Source organism: Gekko japonicus, unplaced genomic scaffold (genome assembly GCF_001447785.1).
Source record: "Gekko japonicus isolate JY-2015 unplaced genomic scaffold, Gekko_japonicus_V1.1 scaffold6948, whole genome shotgun sequence".
NCBI lineage: Eukaryota > Metazoa > Chordata > Lepidosauria > Squamata > Gekkonidae > Gekko > Gekko japonicus.
Window position 1 is genome coordinate 3974 of NW_015163296.1, and position 9144 is coordinate 13117.

Consider the following 9144-nt stretch of genomic DNA (forward strand, 5'->3'; position numbering starts at 1 on the left):
TGGACTGGGGGACCAGGGGGGGGGGGCTCTGCAACTCACCTGGCTGCTTCTTGGTCTGACTGAGGGCTGCTGGGAGCAGGGGGTGGGGCTTGTTGCGTGTGCCCGCCCCCTGGGCTCTTTACTGCCGGAGCTCCGCTCCTGTGCGCTCCTGCAGGAAATGACCCCTGCTTTAACCACAACAGCACACCGTTGCTGCAATTATTCCCCTGATGGGACAGTCAAACTGGATTATTTACAACAATTTAGGTTCTTGGAAGCTAAGCCAACCTAATTTAGGTTCTGATCATTTGATACAGATACATTTGGTCCAGAGCTCTGAGGATTAACAAGACGTTCGCCATGTGGGGAACAAAAAGGCTTCATTTATCTGGTTCTTCCTATACAGGTTCTTGGAAGCAAATTTAGACACCTGCTCCAACTGAAGTGCTTTCCACAGCCAACAAAATGTAGATAGTTTAATGGTTTTATATTTAAGCCTCGGCTTTCAATCCAAAAACATTTCCAAGACAGTTTACCCCAAAAAAATTATTTTAAAAAGTGTAACTATTAAAGCCACCCAACTAAAATTACCAAGGAACCTCAAAAGATTAGTTGAGCTCTGCAGAGAAAGGGCAACCATTGAAAGGACTCTGATTCACAGAACTTCTTTCCCAGTCTCCAGTATCAAGTAAACTCGAAACAGAGCCAATTTACTGACCAATGCCTACGTTCCTGGTTAAATGGACTCTAGTTCACAACGGTATACACCACAATAAATGTGTTAGTTTTCAAAGGTGCCACAGGGCTAACACAGCTATCTCACTGGTAAGTGGATGGGGAGGGTCATGGGGCAGTTCCCCCCCACCCCTGGCATGCATTCTTTGATGTAAAGTAAGGTTTGTGCTCTGGCTGAAACTCTTTCCACACTCTATGCATTTATATGGCTTCTCCCCTGTGTGGATTCTCTTGTGCCTAATAAGACTCGACTGATCACAGAAGCTCTTGCTACAGTCTGAGCATGTGTAGGGTCTCTCCCCCGTGTGGAGTCTCTGGTGCGCACGAAGGCTTCCCCTGTGACTGAACCTCTTTCCACATTCCGAGCACTTAAATGGTTTCTCCCCAGTGTGGACTCTCTGATGCTGAATGAGGCTTGATTTATCCGAGAAGTGGTTGCCGCAGTCTGAACAGCTATGCGGCTTCTCCCCCGTGTGCATCCTCTGGTGCCTGATCAGGTTGGTGCTCTTGTTGAAGCTCTTGCCACACTCGGAGCATTTATATGGTTTCTCTCCCGTGTGGATTATTTGATGGGAAGTTAAGTGCGCACTCTGATTGAAGGTCTTTCCGCACTCTGAGCATTTGTATCCTCTCTCCCCAGTGTGCATGATCTGATGCCTGATCAGGTGTGTGCTCTTGCTGAAGCTCTTTCCACACTCGGAGCATTTGTAACGTTTCTCTCCTTTCTGGTGTGTTTCATTTTCTGTAAGGGTCCCACTCTGACTGGAGCATATCCCCTGGTTTTGGTCTGATTTCTCCTCTGGTTGGAGTCTCCAATTAACATCGAGATACTTGTGTTTTCTCTCATCCACTTGCTTCGCTGGTTGCACGGGGATTTCATGAAAGGATTCATCCCTCCTGTTCTCAGTGAGGTTTCCCTCCTGGCTCTCTGGCACATCTGGATTCCAGAAATTCTCTTTCAGTTCCTCTCTCTCAGCTCCTTTTGACAAGATCTCTCTGAGTGCCTCTTCATTCTCATGCCTTTCCCCTGTCAGAATAGGGAGAGAAAACGCCAATGAGAATCCAAACACAAGCTTCAATCAGGTTCTCTTAAATTATCTGTGAGAGGAGGGAGAGTTCCACCCCTACCCTCTCAGCGGCTTTGGCTATGGGCCACCACTGATGAAGCCTCAGGGGGTGTCATGATCCTAAGTCTATAGTAGTGTTATACGCACAGTTTATGAAACACTTTGTACTCTGCCACTGACTAACAGGTTTAACTTAATAGGTGCACTTAGCACTTCCAATTCTAACATCATGAATGTTTTCAGGTATTAACTTTGGTTCATTTGTGACTGTTGTTTGGATGCATGCTGGGAAGATAAAATGCTGAAGCTTGTGACCTTGCTTGTTATGGCCAGCTGTAACTGCGCATGTCCCTGATGTCAGTTAGCTTGCGTTAGATGGAAACCATACTACACGATGTACCCGTATCTGTTACATTAGATACTTTTTATCACTTCATAGCCTGGGAAGAAGAAGGCCCATTGTCCAACTGAAGGAGGTATATTTTTGCCTGAGAAAGTCCAACCTACAGGCCTGGGCCCAATCAGAGTGGTGTGACTGATATATGACAAAGTCTGATGGAACCAATATCTTAACCACTTGAGCCACCGCAGTGAGGGTAATCGCCAGCAATGCTTAACTTGTGGGCTTCTGACTGGCCACTGTTGGAAAAGGATGCTGGATTGAGCGGGACCACTGGTCTAATCCGGCAACGTTGCTCTTATATTATGTTATGTTCTCATTTCAGGCATGAAAACGCCCCGCCCCCCCTTCTTACCCAGCAGGCTTCTATCGCCATCCTCTTCTTCCTTGACGCCCATTGGGAGCTGCGCCTGCTCGCTCTCAGACGGATCCTGGCCTGCCTCAGAGACATTCCCAGCCATCTCCTCCAAGGGCGCCTGCAACAGAAGAGAGGGACTTTTAGAGGGTGTCCTCTAATTCTGCTCAGCATGCATGCAACTGACCCAGGCTGGGCAGGCATTAAGAACATAGGAACATAGAAACATAGGAACATAGGAACATAAGAGAAGCCCATGTTGGATCAGGCCAACGGCCCATCCAGTCCAACACTCTGTGTCACACAGTGGCCAAAAATACCAGGTGCCATCAGGAGGTCCAGCAGTGGGGCCAGGACACTAGAAGCCCTCCCACTGAAAAAACCTTGTGGCTAATAGCCACTGATGGACCTCTGCTCCCAAGAAGTATATTGCAAAAGAGGGTAAACTTACATGTATTCAAGGAGATCCCGTTCACATTCAGGTTGCAGCCAAAAGAAGGGAGCCTAATCTAAAGAGTACTTTCCCTGTCACAAATGGCCAGCTTGTCCAGTATCATGTGCATATGTGCACTGTAGCTACAGGAGAGACCTGCAGAGACGCATGTCTCCGTGGAAGGCCATGTGAGTGAGGGAGAGGACAAAGCCAGAGACAGAGACAGAGAGAGAGGCAGCTGCCAAGTTAAGACAAAAAGAGGCATCCCATTCAAGGAGAGAACCAGGGGTCATTTCCTGCAGGAGCACACAGGAGCAGAGCTCCGGCAGTAAAGAGCCCAGGGGGTGGCAACATGCAACAAGCCCCGCCCCCTGCTCCCAGCAGCCCTCAGTCAGAGCAAGAAGCAGCCAGGTAAGCTGCAGAGCTTCCCCCCGCCCCCTGGTCCAAAACAGTCCAGTGGCACCTTTAAGACCAGGTTTTATTCAGGTACAAGCTCTCCCTCCTCTGCAAGGGCAGATCTGCATGTTCCCCACCCCCCAATAGCTAGCAATCCAGAACAGTCCAGTGGAGCCTGAGCGGTGGGTGTTGCCTTCTGATACACTTCCGGTGATGTCAGGGGGCGTGGCATATGCAAATAAGTTATGCTAATGAGCTCCTGCACCCCTTTTCTACGAAATGACCCCTGGAGAGAACACCCATATGCACTTAGAGAGTGATGTAGCGCCCTCCCAGTGTCCAGGCATGCTAAGTCGCTCACTCCAACACAGCCTTCCAGAGGACATCCCAGACCAGCCTTTCCTAAAGTTTCCTCCTACGAGACAATCCCTCATCCCCTTCGGTGCCTGAAGAGAACTCCAAGGCCTGTCATTTACCCCGTTCAGTCCCAAAGCAGGCAGCTCACAGTTCCGAGCCACAGAATGGACTAGTGTTGCCAACTGTGGCTTGAGAAAATCCTGGAGATTTTTTGGGTTGTGTGTGTGCCTAGAGCGGGCAAAGTCTGGGGAGTGGAGGGAGCTCGGTGTGGATGTGATGCCACAGCCCAGCCTCCAAAGCTGCCATTTTCTCCAGGGGAGAACTGATCTTCATAATCTGAAGATCGGCTGTAATTCCAAGAGAGGTCCAGGCCTCACCTGGAGGTTGGCAACCCAAGAACGGACAACCCATCTTTTTGCCCTATTAGAGTCTTGGGGGTAGATCCAATTTGTCTATCTAGGGTATTATTATCCCCACCTTCCTTCAAGGAGCTCCAGACAACTCAAATGGTTCTCCTTTCCTCTGTTTTATCCTCTCAGTAACCCTTTACCTGAAGAAGTGTGCCTTGCACATGAAAGCTTATACCTTGAATAAAACTTTGTTGGTCTTAAAGGTGCCACTGGACTCGAACTCTGTTCTGCTGGTTCAGACCAACGCGGCTGCCCCACCTGAACCTGTGAAGCAGGTTAGGCTGATAGAGGGTGATGGGTTCAAGTGAGCTTCGTGGTGAGTGTATGTGGGGGGGATTTGAAGCCAGGTCTCCTAGATCTTAGACTGACAGTCTAGCCACTCACACCCTACCCTAAGAGGCACTAAAGGTAAAGGTTCCCTTGCTCGAAAGCCAGTCGAATCCGACTCTAGGGTTGTGGTGCTCATCTCCGTTTCAAAGCCGAAGAGCCAGCGCTGTCCGAAGACGTTTCCGTGGTCATGTGGCCGGCATGACTAAACACCAAGGCACACGGAACGCTGTGACCTTCCCACCAAAGTGGTGCCTATTTATCTACTTGCAATTTCTTGCTTTCGAAGTGCTAGGTTGGCAGGAGCTGGAACTAGAGATGGGAGCTCACTCCATCATGCGACACACTCGGTTCTCGAACTGCTGAACTACCGACCTTCCACAGCCTGCAGCTCAGCGTCTTAACCACTTGAGCCACCGCAGCTACGTGCAACTTAAATGCACTCCTGTCAGATTTCTTGGACCAAGATGGTTTCAGGGATTGAGACATACTAGGTGTAGTGGTTAAGAGCGGCGGGCTCTAATCTGGAGAACCGGGTTCGGTTCCACACTCCTCCTCCACATGAAGCCAGCTGGGTGACCTTGGGTCAGTCACAGCTCTCTCAGCCCCACCTACCTCACAGGGCGTCTGTTGGAGGGAGAGGAAGGGAAGGTGATTGTCCACTGCTCTGTGAGACTACTTCAGACAGTGAAGGGCGGGGTATAACAGCAACTCTTCCAGGGCTATTTTTGGGCAGGAACGCACAGGAACGGAGTTCCAGCTGGCTTCAGAGTTGGCCACGCCCATTACAGCCAAAACCTCTGTGTGCGTGGCTATGGAGGGAAGGCCTGGAGAGCGACCCCCCCTGTGGTGGGTGGGCCAGGGAGGCCCTGGAAAGATTGGGGAGGCATTTAAGTCTGGTGTAGTGGTTAAGTGCGCGGACTCTAATCTGGGAGAACCGGGTTTGATTCCCCACTCCTCCACTTGCACCTGGCTGGAAGACCTTGGGTAGGTCACAAGCTCTGGCACAGCTGTCCTTGAAAAAGAGCAGTTTGTGTCAGAGTTCTCTCAGCCCCACCCACCTCACGGGGTGTCTGTTGTGGGGAGGGGAAGGGAAAGGAGTTTGTAAGCCGCTCTGAGACTCCAAGTGAAGGGCGGGGTATAAATCCAATCTCTTCTCTTCTCTCTTCTTCTTCCTCGGCCTGTCCAAGGGCTGGCTTGCCCAGGTTCCCCGTGGCCATGGGGCACCCAGGCAAGCTAAAGGAAGGCAGTTTAAACTGCCTCCCCTCCCAGGGCTGGCTTGGCAGGGCTCCCCGCGGCCACGTGGCACCTGGGCAAGTCTTCACTTCAAGGGCGGGGGGCTTGCCTGGGCTCCCCACAACTGCGGGGAGCCCGGGCAAGCCAAGGGAAGCCATGGGGGTGGGGCCTAATATGCTAATTAGTTTCTGTTGTTGGGTGTGGCCTATTATGCTAATGAGTTCCTGCTGGGCTTTTTCTACAAAAAAAGCCCTGAACTCTTCTAATACGAAGAAGTCTCCAAAGGAGTACTGTTAGGCCTCCAAACCACTGGGAGGTGTTCTGCAGACACTCTCGGACTGGCCTGGGCTGACGATAGGTGAGAAGTCACTTTCCCACCCAGGTGCACCCTGTAGCTTTCCGCCCTGTTCAAGCACAGCTTTACCCCACACGCCCACGATGACCTACGGAGAGAGCACAGTGACATGGCATCACCTCTTTCTCGGGCCTCTCAGCCTCTTGCTGCCTCACCAGGAACTCCTCAGCCAGGGCCACCGCCTGGGAGCAGGTCTCTGGGTTGCATCCTTTGACCCAGCTCTGGATCTCCAGCGGGAGGACGGTCAGGAACTGCTCCAGGATCAAAAGCTCCAGGATCTGCTCCTTGGAGTGCCTCTCGACCTTCAGCCACCCCTGGCAAAGTTCCTGGAGTCGACTAAGAGCCCCTCTTGGCCCCTCGGCCTCCTGGTAGCAGAAGTGCCGGAAGTGCTGGCGAATCTTCTCCCTGCTGATGGCATCGCCTCTTAAGATGGCTGCCTTCACTTTCCCATAATCCTCTCTGTCTTGGGCATCCAGGGTGATAAAGGCCTGTTCGGCTTCTCCCCTGAGGGCTGGCTGGAGTCGGGTCACCCACTCTTCTTTGGGCCACTGACAGGCTTCGGCCACTTGCTCGAAGGAGGCCAGGAAGGCCTTGGCATCGTTCCATGGGGAGGGCTTCCCTGGCAGTCGTGGGCTTGCCCATCTTGAGCAAGGGGATTCCACAGTCTTGAGAAACTCCTGCCACAGGACTTCCCACTGCTGAAGCAGCCCCTCTCGTGGCTCCTGTTTCACAGGATCTCCTGGCCTCCTTCGAGAGAACTCTCTGATACTCCCAGCCTGGAGGACATGGAGGGCTGTCCCAATTCCTGTTGACCTCTGCCCTACGGCAGGGCTTGTGGGATCATGCTCCTCCATTTTCACCACAAAGAGAGGGTCACAATGCAGAAAATTCTAGAACAGATCCCGGCGATCTAAACAAGGGTGCTGATCTTCTACCTAGGGGGAAACGAATAGAAGGAGGGAATGAACACTTCAGATCAATGGTGTGTGTAATTCTGTACTGTCCATAAGAATGTAAGAGAAGCCATCTTGGATCAGGCCAGGGGCCCATCTGGTCCAACACTCCATGTCACACAGTGGCCAAAACCCAGGTGCCATCAGGAGGTACACCAACCAGGCCAGATCTCCAGAAGCCCCTCCCACTGTGCCCCTCCAACTGGTAGCAGCTCTGCCAGAAGCAACTAGAGGAAATTCCTTAGAGGGAATTCCTTAGCCCAACTCCCTAAGAGCTTTTCAACTGGAGATGCTAGGGAACTTCTGCATGCAAGACAGGCCCTCCAATTTGGCCCCTGTCAGCTTCCCTAGCACACAAATCTCCCAAGAGGGGGGGAGAGGAAAAACTAACTCAATAGATGGGGTGGGGTTGGGGAAGCCACGTGATGTCAGAAGTTCTTTGAACATTCAGGGCATGGTATAATTGAACAATCCTGATTGCTCACGTGGGGAAAAACAAGACAGTTTGATCCAGTGTGGCCAGGTTTAAAACCTGGGATGGGAAGAGACTCACCACTGCCTGGGGAAATGGACAGCACAATTCAAAGGAGAGAGGAGGTTGCTGCTGAGTGAGTGTGGGGAGGAAGGAATATGAGTTAGTAACAGCAACAGCAATAACGACTCAGCATTTCTATTGTGCTTTGGAATGTTGTGTGTACATTCTTTTCAGCATAGATTCAGGTGGGTTAGTTGTGTTGGTCTGAAGCAACAGAACAAAATTCGAGTCCAGTGGCACCTTTAAGACTAATGAAGTTTTATTCAAGGTATAAGCTTTGGTGCACACGCACACTTCTTTTCAGCAGCATTACCACCAGGACCTTGCAAGGTCAGGGAATCTTGTCCCATTTCCAAACCTGAACTGCATGCAGGCTCCTGTGTTTTTTGAATTCCCTAAATTCTCTCCTAGGAGCTGCAGTGGCTCAAGTGGTTAAGACGCTGAGCTGCAGGCTGTGGAAGGTCGGTAGTTCAGCAGTTCGAGACCCGGGTTGCCGCATGACGGAGTGAGCTCCCATCTCTAGTTCCAGCTCCTGCCAACCTAGCAGTTCGAAAGCAAGAAATTGCAAGTAGATAAATAGGGACCACTTCGGTGGGAAGGTAACAGCGTTCCGTGCGCCTTGGTGTTTAGTCATGCCAGCCACATGACCACGGAAACGTCTTCGGACAGCGCTGGCTCTTCGGCTTTGAAATGGAGATGAGCACCGCAACCCTAGAGTCGGATTCGACTGGCTTTCGAGCAAGGGAACCTTTACCTTTACCTTTTAAATTCTCTCCGAAAGCCTCAGCAAACGGGAACCGGCAATCCCAAGAGGTTTTTTAATGGAGATGCGAGATGGTCAGAATGACCCTGTAATCACCCAAGGCACAGGGTCTCCAGGATCAGTGGGAGGTAGGGATACCAACTCCTGCATGCAAAATGCCTGGCTATTTGGTGGCAGTGCCCGGGGGGGGGGGGGGCAAGCTCAGTCAAGCTCAGTCAGGATGTGATACAACAGCGTCCACCCGCCAAAGCCGCCATTTTCTTTAGGGGATCTATGTAGTTTGGAAATCGATTGTCTTTCCAGGAGACCTCCAGGCCCTACCTGGAGAATAACAACAAACAATAAGAAGATAAACAGTAGGAAACAACCCAAAACAAACAAACAAACAGAACCCTGTGGTCTACATGTTCGTTTGTTTTTGGGTTCCTACCTGGAGGATGGCAACTCTAGTGGGATGGCATCTGCTCCATTCCAGCATCTCTAGTTAAAATACTAGAACTCCAGGGCATCCAATGAAGCTGATGGGCAGTAGGTTCAGGATGGACAAAAGGAAATACTACTTCACACAGACGCGCCGCTTCAGCCGGCATAAACTGTACCGGTTGGAACCAGTGCAGTTTATGCTGGCTGAAACGCGATCACACTCACCTCCTGTCGGTGGATCCCATCGCTGTATGCCCGTCCACACACAGCGGGCATCGCCTTATTTTTTTTTAAGTCAGTTTGCGCATGCGCATAGGCAGCCATCCACAGAATGGCGATCTTTGCGCATGTGCAAAAAACCCTGTCTTACATTTAAACTTTAAAGGTAAGGATTTACCTTTAAAGTTTAAAGAGCAAAGT

At 51.0% G+C, this 9144-nt stretch overlaps 1 pseudogene; it reads right to left on the bottom strand.

Moving 5' to 3' along the window:
• Positions 1–481: 481 nt before the first annotated feature.
• Positions 482–9144, bottom strand: part of LOC107107005 — a 16717-nt pseudogene continuing 8054 nt past the window's right edge.